We start from the raw sequence: 9,819 nt of genomic DNA on the forward strand, positions 1-9,819 counted from the left end.
TCAAAAATTCCTTTAGTAGTCTGAGGATTACTTGGCAACAGCTGAAAACATCAGTGTGTTATCAACATTCTTCTGGTACTAAATCCAAAACACAGCACTATGCTAGCTACTGTGAAGAAAATTAACTCTATCCCAGCTGAAACCAGGACAGGGGTTCATTCTGAAGCCATTACTGTACTTTGGGTACCACCTCATGAAAATAACTAACAATTATACCTCTTAATCTGAGAGGGTTTTTTATGGAGGAAATAGAGAATGGCACCTTCATTACCTTCTTCTATGATGTGTCCTCCTTCACTGCAATAACTTTTCAGTATTTTGAACATCCTTGGGTAGTTAAGATACTTCTATTGGTACTTCTTGGGGATATTGTTTCAGTTTTGTCTAAGGTTAGTAAGCAATTTCAGAATATCATCCAGAGATCTACCCCAAGGCTGGATAGTTGTGAGTGGCAGGGTATGTGGAATAATATGGGCAAGTACCTAGGACAGTGGGCACCTCCAGTGTTTTGGAACTTCACCATTGAACAAGTGTAGAGTCCTAAAAAACCAGTAAAGTATGTGGAAGAAGTACGCTGTCACCCTGGCAACTGCAGAGAGACACAAATCACTGCAAAATGCTGGGGCCTGGCCCATGACTACCAAGACCTGTTCAACACTATTCAGAACCCTCAAGGGGAAGAGGAGGTCTCTGAATCTGACAACAAGGCAACTCCATCTGACACCCATGGCTGCTCCAACTCCCGTGACATGCATCATGGGTCGTCCAACCCTGGTGACAAGCACTGCAGCTACTCCAACCTCTGTGGCAAGCACTGTGGTTAAACAAGAGAACCAACCCGTACCATTATCATTTGCTCCTATACACAAGAAAAAATACACAAGAAAATCAGCTCGTTTAGTAACAGATTAAGATGAAGTGCCATTATGAGGATACAAAGAGGAAGAGGCAGAACCCATATATGAGATGGTAACCACCGAATCGCTATCCCAGAGTGATCTGCAAGATATGCAAAAAGATTTCAGTCATCATCCAGGCGAGCACATTGTCACCTAGCTGCTCCAATGCTGGGATAGGTGGGTGAGGAACATGGAACTAGAGGGTAGGGAAGCCAAGCAGCTGGGATCCCTCTCTACGGAAGGGGGCATTGACAAATCAAATGGAAAAGGGACACAAGCCCTCAGTCTCTGGAGGCGACTCTTGTCAGGCATGAAAGAAAGATATACCTTCAAGGAAGATGTAACATGTCACCCATGGAGAGAGGTATCCAGTACCTGAGGGAATTAGCCATGCTGGAGGTGATTTATGATGCCCTAAACAATGAGCATCTAAAGGTCCAGATGAAGTCAGGTGCACATAAACCATGTGATGGAAGTTTGTAGGGAGCACCACCATCATATGCTAATTCGTTGACAGTAATGACATGGAAAGATGTAGAGGAACCAAGGGTGGATTAATTGGCTGGTCAATGTCAACAATACAAAGAAATTATCTCTTCTTCCCTATGGGCCTGTGTCTCAGCTGTGGAAACATTGTCCAAAAAACTGTCTCTGCAATTCCAGCAACTCAAAGAGGATATGTCCTACTCCCCACCTGTACAGACCAGCATCTCAGCCCTTAGGAGTAAGCGTCCCTCTGCTCAAGAGAGAGGATATAGTGAATACACACCACAGGCCATCCTGTGGTTTTACATGTATGACCACAGAGACAACATGAGGAAGGGGGATGGAAAACCTACCTCAACCCCAGAGGCACAGGTACATGAGTTGCAAGGAAAAATAATCACAAAAGGGTGGTCTTCCAGGAAAATTGCTGCTCCCGTTTCCAGTAAGCAGTTATCCAGACAGAGTAAAAGGGTTGATTTTAATTCCAATCCTAATAAAGGGACTTTTGATTCACATTCATAAGCAGTGAGTAATGAATAATACGGCCAGGACTAGAGGGGCCCTGCCTTCAGCCAAGTGGAGGAAAGGGACAACCAGGTTTACTGGACAGTGTGGGTTCGATGGCCTGGCACATCAGACCCACAGGAGTATAAAGCTCTAGTGGACTTTGGTGCACAGTGTGCTCTAATGCCATCAAGCTATACAGGGGCAGAACCCATCTGTATTTCTGGAGTGACAGGGGGATCTCAAAGGCTAATTGTAATGGAGGCCAAAGTGAGCCTAACTGGGAATGGGTGACAAAAGCCCACAATTCTGACTGGCCCAGAGGCTCCGTGCATCCTTGGCACAGACTACCTCAGGAGAGGGTATTTCGAGGACCCGAAAGGGTACCGGTGGGCTTTTGGTATAGCTGCCCTGGAGACAGAGGAAATTAAGCAGCTTTCTACCTTGCCTCGTCTCTCAAAAGACCCTTCTGTTGTGGGGTTGCTGAGGGTTGAAGAATCAACAGGTGCCGATTGCTACCACAACTGTGCACCACTGGCAATACCACACCAAGACTCCCCAATTCCCATCCATAAGCTGATTCGTCTACTGGACAGACAAGGAGTGATCAGCAAGACTCACTCAGCCTTTGACAGTCCCATATGGCCAGTGAGAAAGTCTAATGGAGAGCAGATACTAACAGTAGACTATCGGGGACTGAATGAAGTCATGCCACCACTGAGTGCTCCCTTGCTGGACATGCTAGAACTCTAATATGAACTGGAGTCAAAGGCAGCTGAGTCATATGGCACAACTGATATCGCTAATGTGTTTTTCTCAATCCCTTTGGTGGCAGAGTGCAGGGCACAGTTTGCTTTGAGGGGTGTTCAGTACATGTGGAATCAACTAATAATAATAATAATCATCCTCTGCTATTTTATTAAACTGTCTTTATCTCAAACCACAGGGTTTACTTTTTTTCTGATTCTCTCCCCTATGTGACTTTTTTTTGGGGGGGGGCTGGGAGGAGCCAGTGACCATCTGTGCGATGTTCAGCTGCCTGCTGGGTTAAACCACAATAAGCATTCATTTAAAGTACAAAGGCTGTAAATTTAACTTTTCTACTACTTCCCTATAAATTAATGTTATTAGTGGTAGAGCCCAGTCAAAAATAACAACGTTATTTCAAAATATGGTTTACTTTCATTAGGTACAAACCTCCCTACCTCTGCATTCCTCAAAATCCTCAAAATTATCTGCAGAAAGTAGAAGAGAACTGAATGGGGCAAACCTCAGGGCAACCTGCTGGGTAATGGACATTGGATTTTCACAGTTTCTAGTTCCTGGGTAATCTTCATGATTTCTTTAGACATAGGTGTTCTTGTGATCCTGGATCTCTTATGAACTGATGATATATTCAGTAAATACAGTACTTTAAAATGACCTTTATGGAAATCTAGATAGCCTATACATGCTTTTTCAGCTACCAAATAAACACCAGATGGTACCATGAGCTGCAGATAATATCTTTCTTTTTTTTCCACAAAAATGAGTAACAGAATGTTGGCTTGAAATTGTACAAAGCAAATAAAACCCAATAATAACCAAAATATTTACTTTCAGCAAGTGGATACATGTTTTATAGGTATATGTCTTTAAAGAAATTGTTTATTGTATTTGTTGCTTTTTTTTTCCATGCACTACATCTCTACCAGAAACAAAGAAAAATAATAAAAAGAAATTATTTCATAAACAATTTATTTGTTGTGACTTCATATTACAGTCAAATTCAATGGTTTTATGATGCCTAATTGATGCTAGTTTCTTGTTTAATCAAATTTGATTATATGCAGAAAAATATGAAAATATTATAGGAAATTACATGTACAAACTATATTATTACAAGTATAAACTATATTAAAAGTACATTTCTTGTCAGTCAGCAAGACATGTAACTACTAATAAATTATTGTATTCATCAATCTTTCAACTGATCATGCTGACACTTAAAAGTGAAAGTTGTAAGGAAGCTCAAAATGAAAGAGCCTTTGTTGGCAGTGTGAAAGAAATCAGCATTCTGAAATGCCTGACAGATACAAAACTAAAAATAAAATATCTCAGGACAGACTTCAGACTTCTTTCCACAATCTACTCGTAAATGACAAAGTGTTTCAATATTTAAATTTCCTAAGTTTTCCTTATTTTTGTCCACAAAACTTTTCACTGCTGTGCTTCAAGAATCATGCAGTAAATCTTTATTCATTTGAAAACATAATTTGTGATATTTAAAAATTTCTTTCTCTTCTGTTGATTAATGACTTTTGCCTAGTCTTAAATTCACAGTTGTTAACAGTTCACTGAAAACCACAGGAATACTAGTCCCAGAAAAAAATGTAAAAACAATGTAAAATATTGGTGATATATTCCTCATGATATTTGCACAACTTTTTCTCCCATGTGACTCCATCTGCATAGAAAATGAACTACAATACAGCTTCACTTCTGAGGGGAAAATTGCAGAAGATTTGAAAAAAAAAAATCAGATTTAAAGATTTTTCCAAAGCCTTGATGAGCTTTCTATACAAGATCATAATATCTCCTTTTCTATAAATATACAAAGTGTATTGTTTTCATGAAAACTGTTTCAGGTAGACTGTCATCAAATGTCTATGTGAAGAGACTTACTGAATTTTCAAAGCCACTTACTTTTATACTTAGAGGTACAAATGACTAGAGATCTGATGTTGAGGTGCTGTGCAACTATTCTAATTTACATTGTGGACTATTTTTTTGCAAAACTTTGGCAGTACCAGGAATCCAAATTGTGAATAAAAGTCCAATTGTGAAACATATTGACAAAGTAAAAAGACTGCTTCTTACTGAAGGAACAAGTGTAAAATGAATAGAGCGTGTGCTAGAGGTGAAGTAGTATTAACGGGTTTTGTAAGCTTTTTTTGTAGACATCAAAATGCTTTATAAGTTTTAGGCTCTATCTTAAATTAGATTAACAAGAGATGTGAAATTAAGAAAAATAAAAGAAATGGTCATAAATGGGGAGCTCAGGAAGCAGTAACATTTTCACTGACAGCATCATCATAGAATGGGATCAGACACGCTTAAGAAGAATATGAGTTAAGCTAAGCTGTTTTCCTTGGAGACAGAGTGACACTCTATTTATACCTATTTTTCCTATTTATAGTAATGTGGTTTACATTACTGATTAGAAGAAAGGCTTGCCCTAGAGCAAGGTGTCTCTGACAATGACCTGTCTTTTATACTAACATGCTCACCTGCAGGTACAAGAAAGTCCTTAATTTCTTGTAACTTTGAAGCCTGGACAAAGTTTATCCCTAACAGATTTGATACCTACCTTGTTTCTCAACAGCTTTGAACCTCTACATTACAATATTTAAATTATTCTTATGTATTCATTGCAAAAAGAAGTCTATCTGAAAGCACTGCTCAAACAAATGAGACCTGAACTACATCTGCCAGTATCTAATTGATTAGATTACTCCTGTATGTGCTGGGAAAACAGAGAAGCATGGATGAGTTTTGTTGTGTAACTGTTGCCAAATTTACATTCTTCTCAGTCAGTTGGTACAGAGGCTAAAGGATGATAGTCACCCAGGTAACAATTGCAAATTGGCTTTATATAATGAGAAAGTAAGAGAGATCAGCCTGAAGCTACCTAATTTGTAAGTCCATTGGCAGTTTATGCCCACAATCTAATTCAAAAAAGCAATAAACCATTAAGACAGTAGCCATATGTGGGGCAACATATCCATCCAATATCCAACACCATATTGAAGTCTGAGCCCAAGATGAAACCACCACACGTAAAGGCCAGAGCACCACACAGGACTGGGACACATCACGTAATTGAAGCAAGTGTCCTGTTCTGCTCATTCCTTGACAATGGGTACAAATAAAAATACAGAAAATTCCATTTAAACTTTTTTTTTTTTTTTTTTTTTTCACTGTGAGGATGTTTGAACCTTGGAACTCATTGCCCAGCAAGCTGTGGAGTGAACAACTTTGGAGATATTCAAAACCTGACTCAACACAACCCCTGAGCATTCTATCATAGTTGAGCCTGTTCTGAGCAGTGGAGTTGGACTAGGTGATCTGCAGAAATGCCTTCCAACTTCAAAGATTCTGTGATTCTATGAACTGAAATAAAAATAGATTTTTATATCAAGTAAAAACTGCTATCCACTCACTTTGCCTATTCTGCTTAGTAAGCAACTTTTAGGTTATACATCAGAGTGTGATGTGGCCTGGCTCTTGCAGCTACCCTACACAAAATCCCCCTTGACAGTACTCCATAACTAGGATTTCCAGAAACAGCCTTTTAGAAGAATTGTTCTTTTTTCATGTATTAGGGTTTGTTGGTTTGTGGTTTTTTTTTTTTTCCCCTGAAATGGTTTCCTTAAGAATTCTTTTAGTTTTGAAGTTATGCCTGGAGGAATGTGAAATTTAATAATTTTTCTTGCAAACTTGTATTGCAGATTGTATTGCTTATGAGATTCAATTACTCATATAGCAAAAAAGCTTCTGATTCCTATCCAATTTATGCCTCTGTCTAGTACAGGACTTTACAAACTTGTTTTATTTGCAGACATAGTAGCAGAGTACCTCCAAGCCACAAACACATGAAGATTGAGTTTAGCTGTACAGGCAGCTTTTGTGCATTCTGCTTTGTGAACAAAAGCCACAAGAAGAATTCCTCTCTAACATATGCTGTCTGCACTATTTTTGCAAGAGCTATTGTCAGTAGTGTAAGAAATGCTAACCTATTAATCACAAGGCTTCCACGAGGACTGAGTCAGTTTATACAAACTCAGGGCTTTGTTTTTCAATTGCTGATAAAATGTTTTGCTTCAGCATAGGAATTGAAACAAAAGCTACAAAAATAAACAGCAAATACTCTCTCTTGCAGATGTGGGTAAGCCTTTTTTATATCTACCCTACTAAATGACCTTTGGCTCTAAATCTTATATATAAGCCCTCAAGTCAGAAATGACAGAACTAGCACATATCGGTATTGACAGATTATCCATACAACCCAGATGACATTCCCCAAAAAGAAGAAGAAAACAATTAAAAAATGCTCAATATAGGACACTCAGAAGCAAAGTTATACAAAGACAAAAAGGAAGGTTAAAGAAGACAATCTGTTAAACTCCTTTCAAATTTAGTGTACATATTACATTCATTTCTGTGGTTACCCTATTGTTCTTATCACACCTACCACTCAGACTTTTCTTCCACTCACACTGACATACCAATCAGTGGTATTGTTAATAATGGGAACTGTTTTGTCTGCTTTTTCAATAGTGTGAGTACACCACACCGAGTGTTGTACTCTTTATGCTCCCTTTAAAAATCTTTCTTCTCTATTTAATCTTAGCAAATTTCAGATGTAGACATATGGCCATAGGTCTTTCCATCAACATTCTGCAGTGAATTCACAGAAACTCAGCATGAAAATTGTTCTATACCCTATTATGACTCCACTCTATGGGAATTTATTCATTTTAAGGTGTTTATTTCTTTTTTAGTTGAATTTTCCACACATATTTTGACACTTTAAAAATCAGTCTTGACTATAAGTCACACAGGTCAGTCATGTTTTGAGCAAGCATTTCTCAGTTGATGGTGTTATCTTTATTAGTCACTACAACTATATCTCTTTCTTTTGTCTTAAATAAAATTAGGTTGCTATGATAATTCTAACTAATAATTGTTGATGTTTATTGTCCATAATTTTTGTAATAAATGAAAAATGCTGCAAAGAAACTTAACAGCAAAACTCAGTGCTATTACTAATATATTGAACTGTCTGACACTGGACTATCCACAAATTAAAAAAACCCTCAACCTTATATATTTTTCCTTGAGAAACCTGTGAATGTATTTACAAGACCTTATCCATCTGCTTCCATTTTCAGTAGGGCTTTCCTTCTAAAGCTGTATTTTGATTCAAGGTTATGAAAAAGAAAGGAAAAAAGAAAATAAGCTAGCATGGAAAATACTACAAGTCACAGGATGTAAAGGAGCCATGCAAAATATTTTCTATAGAAGATAAATACATACTATTAAAAATTGTTTCAGATGTTAATAAAGCTGGGATCTAACAGATTTATCCACACTTGGAAAATGTTTTTACCAACTTTTGCAATTTTTTCCCTCTTTCATAAATATTACTTTCATACTAGCTCTTTTGCTTATCCTTGCACATGAATTTGGGCAATATTCCCCTCATCACTGGACTATATTACATACTTGCCATCCTTCCCATATCTTGCTGTGAACAGGGTGTTTCAGGATGTCATTTTCATCTAGCATTTTTAAGCACCTGGGCTGATAAAACAGAATTCACTCTATATTACACTAGAAAAACATCTTCAAAAAACAAGGTAGGAAAAACCCTGAGTATTCCATAGGAATTGTAGTAGAGTAATTGCTCTTTCACATTTTTTGTGGGCTGATAACAGTGTCTACTGTAAGACATTCTTCATGATGAAATAGCATCATTTGACTAGTACTCCATGAATTCCCCTGTAGAGTCCATGTAGTTTCGCCAAAGTTCTGGGAAGACTTTCTGACTGGGTTTATGATAGCCATACCTACATCAGCAAATAAAACAAGCCAGGGAAGAAAATAGCATGAATAAATGACGAGCACATCTCCTACTCAAAAAAACCCAACCCAACCCAAACCAAACTAAACCAACCCAGCATATCAAAATACCTAGAAGAAATTCTTCCTGACACACACTGTCCTCCAAATATCCCTTGACCTTTGTCTTAGAGAGTCTTTTTGGGTCTGGATCAAAAATATGCAAAAGAATACTCTAACACTTAAACAGTACTAAACCAGTCTTGTGGCCTGGGTCTACTTAGTTTACAAGAATCCATAGAGTGTCATGGGCCTGGGCTCCAAGTCTAGTTACTAGACAGTAATATTGGAATTTCAGGTTAGCCAGCATTAAAAAATAATCAAAAGAAATAGCAACTTTTTCACAATTTATTATATACTGAGGGAAATTTTCCTGTTTGTTGTGTTGTTCATTTGTTGGTTTTATGCTCCCTGCAATGTATTGCTCTTTTTCTCTTATTTCAAATTTCTTTTTCCTAAATTTCCCCTGTACCATTGCTGTACTATGGGAACTGAAAAAGAACCTGTACCCAAAAGTTATTTTACTGTCACAGTTCTTGCACTTTTCTTGAGATTTTTCAGCTTATGCCCTTCTAAGTGATAATAATGTGGTTCTCAAAATGTAACTGTAGGGCATTCTTATTAAGGGATCTCTTGTTTCACCATTATCTAACCTCTGGGTGTCCTTTTTAATGAGGTTGAGTTGTTTCAAAGTAGAGACACTAAAGGTTGTCTCTGTTATCTGTGTCATTCTTCAAAAAAACTCTACAGAACTTTTCTTCTAAGGAAGGGTCAAGAATTTGAGGCTAAGAAAGCAAGCTATAATATTGGGGTTTTTAATTAGGTTTTCTGTCTCTGTTTTTTTAAGTGTAACTTACAGATATTTCCATTCTAAAACATTCTTGTTTCATGATGCAAAATATTCTTACTCTATAGTAATGATCAGAGATAATATTAACACCATCAACAAAAGAAAACATCTCAGTAATTCCTCTCTATTTCAAAATCAGATATTGTTAAGGCATCGAATCTGTATGAAAAATAGTAATTATTATTTGCATTGCATTTCTCCCCATTGGATTGTGGTTTTCACTACTTTTACCATATCTTGGGTTACTTTTGCCTAATTAAAAAAAATGGAATAAGGATATGATTATAAATTTTAGCTTTTATTTCCTTAGCTTATATACACAATCTTATGAAGTATACCAATATGTCAACAGCCAACAAGAAGCATTCAGAAAAATAATTCTCTTAGTGAAAAATTGCCATTTACAAAGAAAACTTT

The sequence above is a fragment of the Egretta garzetta genome, unplaced genomic scaffold (assembly GCF_000687185.1).
Source record: "Egretta garzetta isolate BGI_Z169 unplaced genomic scaffold, ASM68718v1 scaffold500, whole genome shotgun sequence".
Taxonomy (NCBI): domain Eukaryota; kingdom Metazoa; phylum Chordata; class Aves; order Pelecaniformes; family Ardeidae; genus Egretta; species Egretta garzetta.